The 12500-nt window shown below is 37.1% G+C and overlaps 1 pseudogene; it reads right to left on the bottom strand.

Annotated features, from left to right (window-relative positions):
* Positions 1-2888: 2888 nt before the first annotated feature.
* The window catches only part of LOC149137062 (uncharacterized), a 49874-nt pseudogene continuing 40262 nt past the window's right edge, over positions 2889-12500 (bottom strand).

Here is a 12500-nt window from a genome sequence, read left to right as displayed (position 1 = left end):
CAAGGTGGCATTAAACGACTACTGTATCACAATATTATAAACAACACCTCTGTTATTGAATATATATTCATCAACACAAGGAATATGTGTGAAATATACACGTCAAAAATTCTACTAAATGGTTAGAGATTAGCTGCCCTTCAGATGTGACCATCTTATCTAAAATCAACAAGGAGGATATTCTTGGGTAACTACATCGAAACCCTCAGCTTCTCCACACCTGATTATAAATTAACATTTTTATCGATAATCACTGGTGCACTTGCTTATGTTAGCAGACACCTAATCGATAACCTGGAAAAGGTGAGGTTTTGAAGCAAAGAAAGAGCCGGCTAACTTAGATTTTGTGGATAGAATGCTTGAATGGAACAGTAAAATTATGCGGAGTTCAGTGTGTAACAATTAGAGTTAGGGTTAGGGCTAGGGTTACATACTTATAGATATATACATACACACATACACACATACATACCTACATATATACATACACACATACATACATACGTACGTACATACGCGCATACATACGTACATGCATGCGTGCATACATACATACATACATACATACATACATACATACATACATGCCTAATCAGTTTTTACGCGAAGTTAATATCCTATGCCAGTTCCGAGTCTATAGTTTTGTGGCTCAAATCTCATCTAGATGGACAGAGCCTTTCATCTCTCTTGATCGGTGAATTAAATATTAAAGATGAAAGAGATGGAGCAAGTGTCAAACTAAATATGTTTCTGAGAAAATCCCCACCACAGACAAGAGTGAATGGGGTTACAATCAGAATAAAATATTACATGATGTAATAATAATATTGATTGCTTGATTATTATATTGGTACGGAAAATTAAAGACAGAATCAATTATATATAATGTCTATATGATAAATGAGCTAAATTTAAAATATGTTCATAAATGTGTGTTAACTGGTGGATCATGTATGTATGGGTGGATGGTGTTCGCGTGTGTTTAGTGTTACTGATATATTTTAAATAAGTTTGTAGGTAACAAGAAACAAAAGAGAAAAAATACATGAACGATTTACTTTATTTTATGTATTATTTCCTTTGAACTTTTATATTTGATATCACACACACACACACACACACACACACATACACACACACACACACACACACACATTAATATTTCCCTTAGGCATAGCGATACTAATAATCTGATGTCAGAACTCAATATACATATGCTTTAGATACAGAGTGTAATATGAAATTAAATAAATGACAAAGGAACGGAAAAAAAATTATGTAATGAACTTAATAGGTTACTGCTAGCTGTTTCTGCCACAGGATGTAGAGTAGTCAGAATTGAGTGCTTGTGCGTCACTCTATAGCTTCTTCAGAACTTCAAAAATGAAATGCAGTTAATTACAAAGAGACCTGGTATTTTTCAATTTTAGTTCCTTTTTCTTCTTTTTATTTTTATTTTTCGTTTCAGAATGAACCCTCATGATATATAAAACCTATTAAGAAAGAAAATTCCGTTTTATAAAATCTGCCTGATCACTCTTACCATGAGACGTCATGCCGTTTTCTGATATTTGTTTTTTCAGATACGATTAGTTAGTCTAGAACCCTGGTTTATTCATTAAGGCAAAATTTTAAAAGCCCATGATTCCGTAAAGCTGTCAACACATCTCATACTTTTTAAATGCCAATAAATTATTTGAAATTAATTGCGGTGTTGTTGATATAATGCTCAAATTCACATGCTAACATTCATTTTTTTTACATATAATTATTGCTGAAGCAATGGTGGGCACATCTAACCAAAATGATAGCTTCGCTAACCGCTAATCCGCTAACTAAAATAGTTAGCTTCGCAAACGCTAATCTGCTAAACAGGTAAAAACAAATTAGTGGAAGCTAACGCTAACTGATGGCCGCTAACTTTTGTCATATGAATTTAGCTTCGGTTTGGTCTTTTTGGCTCTAAACCCCTTAAAAACAGACCTAAAGAGTTGAAATTTTCACGTTGTAGCTTAGACATAGAGCTTTCCAAAAAGGTATAGCATGCGAAAATCAGATAACGGTCTAGGTGTATGTAAATAATTAAATGAACAAATGAAATTAAACACTAGATTTTCAGTCAGCATACACTTTATTTACTGTACAAAAGTATTAAACGAATCAAAAAAGTATAGTGTAGCATAGGTATGATGCCAAGATCAGATGATGACCAAGGTATACTACTCTGGCTGGGCCTTCTCCATTACCTCGACGTGATGCTGGTTGCCCTTCATAAATATCTCTCCCTTAGAGTTACCATCTGACAGGATGGCTCTCTTGGCCCTCAAAATATATTTGCCTATAGAGAATAGGCGCTCAACTGCAGCAGTGGATAGAATGACGGTGTTATACTTGGTGAATAAGTCGATCAAGACCTGCTCACCCAAAAAGGCGGCTTCAGTCAGGACCTCCTTCAAGATGGCCTCCAACCAGGTCTTCCTCAAGTTCTGCCCTTTGGACTTCAGTGTTCTGTGGCTCCTGCTCTCCTGAAACCGAGTGGTGTTGCTGAAGTAATCATCTTCTTCATCCTCATTTCTGGTGGTGTTGTTGCCTTCCTCATTGGTCTCCATTAGGGCTGTCTCAACGACGGTCTCCATGGCGTTCGTTACTCTGCTAACCTGGTTGATATTATACGGCTCCAGCCAGAACAGGCAAAACTTGGGGTAGAAGGCAACGGCCAGCTGGCACTCCAGGTTTTCTAGGGAGAGTCCAAACCTTTTTATGATGCCTGCAAGTATCGCGTCTGCTAGAGGACTGCAGTACAGGAGACGTTTGAACTTGGCCTCATTCAACTTTATGACGATAGTCGCTACAGTTAGCAGAAGGCTCCCGAGATAGGCCTGGTCCTCCTACTGGATTTTATCAACATTAGACATCACCTGGGCGTACTCCGTCAGGAAGCTGACGTCAGAATCAGTGAAGGTCTGCAGCTTCAGCTGTGTCATCACCCTACGGATAGCTCCACTATTCTTCTCCAGCAAGTTGTTAAGAACAAGAGAGTCATAGGTAGAGTTCCATCTGGTACTGTTGGGAATCACCTGCCTCCTCTTCAATGCGTCCAGAATGTTGTCTGCCGCCACCGTGCTGTGGCTCTGCAGATTCCACAGCCGTTGTGCCTTGGACATGGCATTATTGTAGGTCGACTTGAACGAAGCGCATCAAGAGCTTTATCGGCATCCACGCAGGCTACCAGTTGAAGGTATGGGCAGCGCACTTCATGTGCACTGTCAGGTTGCGGCCCAGGCGACTAGAATCGTCAAGAACGGCATCAACAGAGATGTATTCAACTTCGTCCACATCCCCAGCCTCGGGGTCCGCGTCCAGGTCCACATCCTCGGCGTCCAGATCGGCAGTAGCCTCAGGAACGTCTGGCAAGAGTTCAGCTTCTGTACCAAACTGCATAAATGCCTTGACAAAGTTTTTGCTGTTGTTCGTCGTGGTCCTGGTCACCTTTTCTTTCAGATGAAACTTGTAATGGTGTCCACCATGGCCTGGGCGAGGTGAACAACAATGGGCTGCATCTGCTACAAATGTGCTCTGAGCTAGGGTTAATTGTTGGGAATACTTTCTTTCATCATAAGATGAAACATAAAGTTACCTGGATTCACCCAAGATCAAAGCAAGGTCACATGATTGACTTTGCACTTAACTCCTTAGGGAATATTCTATAGTTTTGGCGGGCTTATAAAAACTTAAGGGTTCAACTCGGTGGAAAAATTCCTTTATTTTGTGAAAAGAGGCTCTATGTCTCCAGACCCACGTTTAGAAAAATAGTTTTCGTCATTCAGCCTTCTTTCTTAGAGATTATTCCAGTTGTAGCCGTCGACTATGTTTTATTTTACAAGAAACATTGCAGTTCTTATTCTAGACAATTCAATATTTCTTGATTTGTATTAAGGCGGTGAGGTGACAGAATCGTTAACACGCCTGGCAAAATGCTTAGCATCATTTCATCCGTCTTTACGTTCTGAGTTCAAATTCCGCTTAGGTCAACTTTGTCTTTCATTCTTTCGGGGTCGATGAAATAAATACCAGTTGCACACTGGGATCGATGTAATCGACTTACTCGTCGCCTCCCAAATTAGGCCACTTATCTATTGTAGAAAGGATTACTTCTTGATTCACATACATATCGCATGCCTATAACAAACTGTATATTAAAAACGGTTTGTGTTATTAATAAACAATTTTAAAGATAATTCTTTAATTTATTAATTATTCAACACATTAACATAACACACCACACATATAAAAAAAAGACATAAAAAGGGAAGACGTACTAATGTTTAAATATTTTTTTATTCATACAAAATTTCTCTTAACTAAACATGAAGGGTAATTTTGTAGAAGAGGTGATATATTCAAGTTGAAAAAGCTTGATATATTTCCCACCCACTACAAAAAGTCCATTGAGACGCAATTGCGAAAACAATGAACGAAGAGTTGTAGATTTATAAATTATTCATATAATATTTTCTCACACAAAAGAAGAATTTTATAGATAGGAGAACAGGCATTCGAATCGATCTCAGCTCTTTCTTAGCAAATATTTCAATCTCGTGACGATGAAAATAAAAACGTATTCTGATGGTATTTGAAATCAGGGAAGATAGAGACAAGAGTGTTTAATCTCATCTCTTCTCAGAAGAAAAAAATCCGCATTTAGATGTTTGTTTAAAATATGTAGTGATGAAAGTATTTTCGTGAAGTAGCTTCATTATCGATCTAACTTATATTTATCTCTAGAAATAGCATCTAAATCTCACCCAACTTACATCTTAACGTCTTAAAAGGGAAGTACACATTGGTTAATATAGACCTACACGCACAATGATTGAAAGAAGACGGCAAGATCATGACAGTGACTCCTTTGATCAAAAGTCCTTTTAGTAATAGCTGACCTCCGACTTAGCCAACAACAACGTTAATGAAAAAAGTAAAAGCTTTGGAGTGGCGATGTATATCCTGCGCACACACAGGAATCAAATAAAATTTACTTTAATAAATATATTCTCAGACGAATTCGTATTTCAACAAAAATTACATCAAGAGTCATTTCTCCCTGCTTATCGTTTATGCATATGTAATAGAAAAAGAACATTTTGATTCACCAGTCCGCCAGTTTTGAAGATAATCAAACCTAAATTCAATTAGTTCGAGCCACTTACCCAATGAGCATTTCTGCCAAATTTGGTGAAAATCCGTTTAGCTGTTTTCCAGTAATTTTACAAATACAGACACACAGACAAAGACGAGCCACTATAATAACCCTGCTTCGCTTACGCGCGCAAGGTTAAAGATGTGTTCACATATGCGTGGTTTCTTATTTTTTATTATAAACGCAAGATTTTTAGCCTTTCTATCTTTATTACTTCGTTTGCTGCTACTCTGAAATAACGAACTGTGTATCACATATTATCTATATCTCCCTATATATCTACTTCTCTTTCGTTTTCCAGTTCTGTTGTGCGTTCACCTATCCTATACAGCTCAAAGTTCTTACTTCTGTCCGTTTTCTAGAATTGTCTCTCTGATAATATTTTTCCTACTGCTATTAAGTAAATTCAAGCTAAATACCAACCACAGACAAGCGGCCGAAATTAGGTCCCTCCGAAGGATCTCTAGACTAACGTTACTCGACAGGCTGCATAGTTGAAGATCAGGATATCTCTTCAGGTTGATCCGCTATTTCTCCAAATTAAGATATCACAGATCCAGTACTACGGACATGTGATTAGAATATCGGCGAAAAGGATCACAAAATTGATTCTTGAAGCCGAACAAACTGTTAAGAGACGTAAAGGGAAAACTGAGAACGAGATGGTTGGATAATATCCACAGTCTCGGTTGGTCAAGCTTTGGAGTTCAGCCAGAAAGTCTAATGGTGGTTGCTTTCGATAGGATCTAACCCCACCATCCATCCGACGATAGCGAACAGAGATGATGGATAGATGACTGGACGATAGATGGATACCAGCCACATCAATTTCATAACTCTGAGAATATCACCAAACTAATCAACGCTTCTCCTCTTCTTCCAACCAAATCATTAAAAAGAACACCTTCGTCAGTAATAGCAGTATAGCAGCAGCTGCAATTATTTTTCCTTCACGGCCACTTCCCACACACTAGGTACACAATTAACACAGGAACAATTGTTGCATCAGGGGAAACTGCCTTTCTGAACACTACTGAACTATGCTATATTGAAATTAAAGGATTTACAGAACACTAAAAATGTATAGAGTAAAATTTATAGCTATACAAGTATTCTTTTATTCTTCTACTTGTTTCAGGCATTTAACTGCGGCCATGCTGGAACACTGCCTTTAGTTGAGCAAATCGATCCCGGGACTTATTCTTTGTAAGCCTAGCACTTATTCTATAGATCTCTTTTGTCGAACCGCAAAGTTACGTGGACGTAAACAAACGAGCATCGGTTGTCAAGCGATGTCGGGGGGACAAACACAGACACATAAACACACAAGCATGCGTATATATATATATATATATATATATATATATATATATATATATATATATATATATACATATATATATATATATATATATATATACGACGGGTTTCTTTCAGTTTCCGTCTACCAAATTCACTCACAAGGCTTTGGTCGACCCGAGGCTAAAGTAGAAGACACTTGCCCAAGGTGCCACGCAGTAGGACTGAACTCGGAATCATGTGGTTGGTAAGGAAGCTACTTACCACATAGCTACTCCTGCGCCTATACAAATATGTTTATAATGTACTAATTTTGGGGTTCGTTGAGCTGTGTTCACTTTCCGCCGAAGTCGACATTTTGCCAAGAGCTATTAGAATTCTTCTTGTCGGTGGTGATGATACGAAGGATGAAAAGAATCACTACACAAATGCTCATTTCTTTACATCAGTAATACTGGTAAAGTCGACTCAGTTATAGGCACCTCCTCACCTATTCAATTTGTGCATTGGCAAAGGAAATCATTATAGATACATTAAGCTACATCAGTTGAACCAATTTAAAAATAACTAATATTAAAATACCTAAGACCGCGAGCAGACAGAATCGTTCCCACGCTGGGCAAAATGCTTAGCGACATTACATCCGTCTGAGTTCAAATTTTGACTTTGCTTTACATCCTTTCGAGCTTGATAAAACAAGTACTAGTTGAGCACTGGAGTCAATGTAACCAACTTATCCCTTCGCCCGAAATTGCTGGCCTTGCCCCAAAATTTGAAATCAATATCAAAACACCTGAAGCTTATGAGAAGTTGGGTAAAATGTAAAATATATTCCTGTTTCGTTTCGCTATGGAAGATATTATATTTCTACAATTAAATATACAAAATAAATCCAGTGACATCGGTAATCAGCAATGAAGGAAATGTTCGTTACTAACTAGAAATGTATGCACAACGTTGTTACTCGAACAAGGAAACTGATCAATGCCTTGCGAGTGAATTTGACAGATGGAAACTGCGTAGAAGACCGTCATATACATAAACGTGTATATATATATATATATATATATATATATATATATATATATGCGTGCAAATACATGAGTGCCTGTGTTCATATGAACGTATGCACGTCCGTATTTCTGCATGAAAACGACTCAAACATGCATAAAATCGGTGTTAACCACCCCAATAAGTTAGCACTTCAGTATAAGCCAACGCTAGAATAAGTAACAAACTTTATTATACGAGACTTAAAAATGTGAGTTCTGGGGTTGGGTTGATCGTCAAAATCCTTCAAGATGGCATCCCAGCGAGTAAAAGAGTAAAATAGTATATCTAAAATATCATATAATACCAAATTTTACATTCATTTTAATTTACAAAATACCAGTGTATTTTCAAAACGTTTGAAGTTGCTCAATAAAAGAAAAGTTAACTGAATAAATGGTATTGCCTTAAACAATTTCTTAAACACTTGATTGAAAGTCAAGTGTTTGAGAAAGAATGTTATTTATCACACTAATGCAAGCAATCGAAAATAATAAAACTACATCAGATCCATAGAAAGCTTGTTTAAAAGGCCTTATATGTATCACACCAACTTATCCGGTTTATACATCGAAAGAAAGCAATGACATTAATAGAATGTGTTTGAGTTATACCTAAAGTACCAAGTTATATGATTTTATTTAAGAGCGAAATACCTTTTCTTGGAAGTAACTTATAAACTATTCAATAGAAAGTATTTATAATTTACTGAACACATTGTCACAAGAATATCAGCTAGTTACAGCCGGTTAGAGAACAATTGAGCAGTATCTACTTACAAGCCAATAATCTTCTAGCACCAATCTGAGTAAAGTGCAATCACCTTAAAAATTAATGTCTGCAATATTTTACAGAGAATTGACAATGATGGAAAATAAAAAGAAACAATATCAACGGAACATTGTTTTTACCGAAAGCTCAGATTTGTAACAAAACGACATTTACCATACTGTATATCTTACTTAACGTCAATATATTGAATGAAACTAGAAACTGTGGCATTCGTCTCGAGAAAGCATCTCGTATAGATGTATAGTGCTAAAAAGCACGGATGCGTATCAGTAGTAGACGAAAAGTGTCCAACAGCGGCGATGAAATTACTAGACCCGAGATTTTTGTTTCGTTGAGCATCATCAGTAGAAGTATCCACTAGCAATCGCACAATTAAACAAATTTAACCTCTACTGATATAGAAAATAATCATTAACAAATCAATGGTGTTGCATGTAGCCAAAAGGCTCGGTAAGAATTCATTATTAGCGATGGAACAGTATGTGAGATGAGACTATTTCATAGACAGCAGTTGAAGTTTTGTTGGTAATAACATTCAACAGTTGGAGTTTAGAACACAGTCATGGTTTTAATGCATATTTCAATGAACAGTTTTCCCCATTCTCCGTGTATATTAAATTCTTGCTAAGAGAGACGCTGGTGTGTTTGTCTAAGAAATATGTTCGTTTTGCAACCAAATGGTTTTGAGCTTAGTACCACCGCAGCGCCCTATGGAAAATCGAAATGTGTGTAGGTATGTATGTATGTATGTATGTATGTATGTATGTATGTATGTATGATTCTGGGTCGGTACGAGGTTGACAACATGAATGGAAACGGCTGCTTAATCTTTGTATGAACCATAGACAATGTGTCACTAACACCTACTTCCAGGCCAAATCTCAATACAGAGCCTCTTGGCGTCACCCTCGCTAAGGGCACTTGCACCAGCTAGATCTGATCGTCACAAGACGCAACCACCTGAGGAATGTGCTCTTGACTCGGTCTTTTCAGAGCGCTGACTGTGACATAAACCACTCTCTGGTTTGCTGCAATCTCAAACGATGACCTCTCCCTGGACCCTGAGATTAGCAGGAGAATTGGACGAACGTCCTTCACATTTTCCAGGCTCACAAATAGACTCTGGGAAAACAAAAAGCTGGCCGCAAACACCAAGATTACTGTCTACAAGGCGTGCGTCGTCAGTACACTACTTTACGGTAGTGAGACATGGAACCTCTACTCCAGACAGAAGCGGCATCTCAACGTCTTCTTCCTTCGTAATTCGAGAAGTATCTTGGATATTAAGTGGACCGTCCGCATCACCAACACCGAAGTCCTCAACCACGCCAAGATGCCTAGTGTATTCACCCTGCTCCAGCAACACCGTCTATGCTGGTTCGGTCACATACATCGCATACCGGATGGGAGAATTCCCCAAAAAGCACATGGATAACTTTATCTTCGTTTCGAGGACGGCTGCAAGAAAGATATGAAGTCAATATATCTGGTCGTCCTGAGATGGGAGGAGGTCGCGAATGCTCACCCATGCTGGAGACATATATTGTGAAAAAGGATGAAGTGAGAAGAGAAACAGAAACTTGCCACCAAAGAAAAGTACACTCGATGAAAGGAAAATCCAGTATCGCAAATAGAGAGCTCCTTTAAATTCAGCCGCTATATGCGTGACTGTCACTCCCGTGTGGGCCTCTACAGGCACAGCAAACGCTGAACCACTATCAGCAGCTGACACACTTTCTTCGGGCGCTGATCCATGGTCTCTCGAGACCAACGGATGCCTACTACTACTAATACTACTACTACTACTACTACTACTACTACTACTACTACTACTATTACTACTACTATGTATGTATGTGTGTATGTGTGCATGTGTGCATGTGTGTATGCGCGTGTGTATAACTGTATGTATGTATGTATGTATATATGTATGATTGGATGGAAAGATGGACAGATGGATGGATGGATGGATAGATGGATGGATGGATGAATGGATGAACGGACGAACAGATTTATGGACTGACGTATGAAGTTATCCCGGTATGGATGTATGTATGAATGTATGTATCTCTGCCTATATAAATGTATATATGTATATGTATGTGCATGCTTAAAAATAAGAATTGAAGCCGTATAGGTCGACCAAACCATTCAAGGCGTTGCCCAAGCATGACCGTAGTCCAATAAGTGAAACAGATAAAAGAACAAAAGAAATATAAAGAGTACTAATAAAGAACTATCACAACTGCGCAAAACGAATTCTCAAAAGGCTGCTATTCAAAAACTGGTATTTCCGCATTAAAAGCCCCTCAGAAGAAACTCAGTTTCACATTTGGATTTTTTAAAAGTTTAATTGGTATTAACTAATGAATGGATTAATCAATTAATCAAAATATATTCTTGATATTGAACGTGGATAAGTTTGAGTAGAAATGTAGGAATATACTGTTCACTGTTTATCTTATCATTATATATTCACGTCTTAAGGCGGCGAGCTAGCAGAATAGTTAGCGCGCCGGACATAATGCTTAGCAGCATTTCGTCCATCCTTACGTTCTGAGCTCAAATTCTGTAAGAATCTAATTAACAGTTTTACAATAACGAGTGTAACACTCTAACCACGCACCTTCACTCGCAAGCTTGTTCAACGTTTTCGCTAGTTTCTTCAAGTATCTATGTAGTTTTGCGTGCAGATAAAAAATATCCTTGGTGTAGTAAAGAATCGAATCCACAGCTTTACAATCACAAGTGTAACACGCTAACCACTACACCACGCACCTTCAATATCACACAGATTAATGCTTTTAAATGTAGTCAATTGTCAGCAAGTCTGAGATTTCTGCCTATCTACCGCCCTTTCATTATGTTATACAAACCTAAATATTATGCTAATTATCCTGTGGAAAAATAAAAACAAAAATCACGTTTAGGTTCACCGCCGAAATCATGTAACATTTAGCAAACAACACATTTTGCTTGGTTATCAATTAAATATGGAGATATCTGAAAGATTTAGCTGTTGAAAAACATTTTAAAGATTTATGAATATATACTTTATATTTAAATCCTATTATAAATATTCATCTTCTAACTGATAATACAGGTTTCTTTTCCATTAACATTTCTATTACAGAAAAACGGAGTATCCTATTTAAATACTTGCATAAAATAAGATATATTTTCCATGGCCAAAAGCTTTATCAAGAACTAATTATTTTCTCGCGTTGTGAAAATAATTAACTTTTAGAATTAAATCGAAAGAAACAGAGTGTTATGTTTTGTATAAGTATGTGTTTTAAGCTCTTTATGCTTCCGAGTATGATAAAATATGCCATAAGAATTATCCAGGTAAATGTCTCAGAAGTGAGAGAGATAATTGTGGCTTTTCTAATTCCTAGTTTAATACAAAGTTAAATTTGCTTAACTCGAAGTTCCTTATGAAATATGAACACATGATTAAAAATACAACGAAAATAATACATTAGCAAAATATAATTAAAAGAAGATATTACTTTACGAGAACAAGTATGTAGATATTTTTCGCGGAGAAGGTAACAGGCTGTGTGATGTTATCGTTTTTCTGATTCCTGTTTTCCTTTAAACTCCTTTAGGAAAAAACAAACGAGCATTATATACGCAGAAGTACTAAAATAGATGCCGAGAAAAAAGTTAACTGATTAGAACAGTATTCAGTAAAAAAAGCAATATTTTGAAAACAGCAAAAACGAAAGAGTAACATTTCATTTTAGAAGCTGCATTTGTTTGTTTTGATGCATTTTATAAAGCTCAATTTGAACTATCTTCTGAATTGCTTGGATGCAATAACTGGGTAAATCGACATTCCTAGAAAAACAGAAATTTGTAAACATCATTTTAAAGCAATCTATTGAACAGGCCAACAATTCCGGGGAGGTGGCAAGTCAATCGTAGTATTCAACTAGTTCTTATTTTATCGACTCCGAAAGGATGAAAGGCAAAGTCGACCGCGGCGGAATTTGAACTTAGAAGTGAAGACAGACGAAATGCCGCTAAGCATTTCGTCCGGCGTGCTAACGATTCTGCCAGCTCGCCACCTTAAATATATTGAACAAATAGTGAATTGTTTTTATCTCAGATATTGTAATTATTTCAGGTATTAAAAAACTTGGCCAAGGCCTGGTGT

Source organism: Octopus bimaculoides, chromosome 2 (assembly GCF_046866305.1).
Source record: "Octopus bimaculoides isolate indiv1 chromosome 2, ASM4686630v1, whole genome shotgun sequence".
Taxonomy (NCBI): Eukaryota; Metazoa; Mollusca; class Cephalopoda; order Octopoda; family Octopodidae; genus Octopus; species Octopus bimaculoides.
The sequence above is the reverse complement of the archived record's forward strand: the minus strand, read 5'-3'. Positions and strand labels throughout refer to the sequence as shown.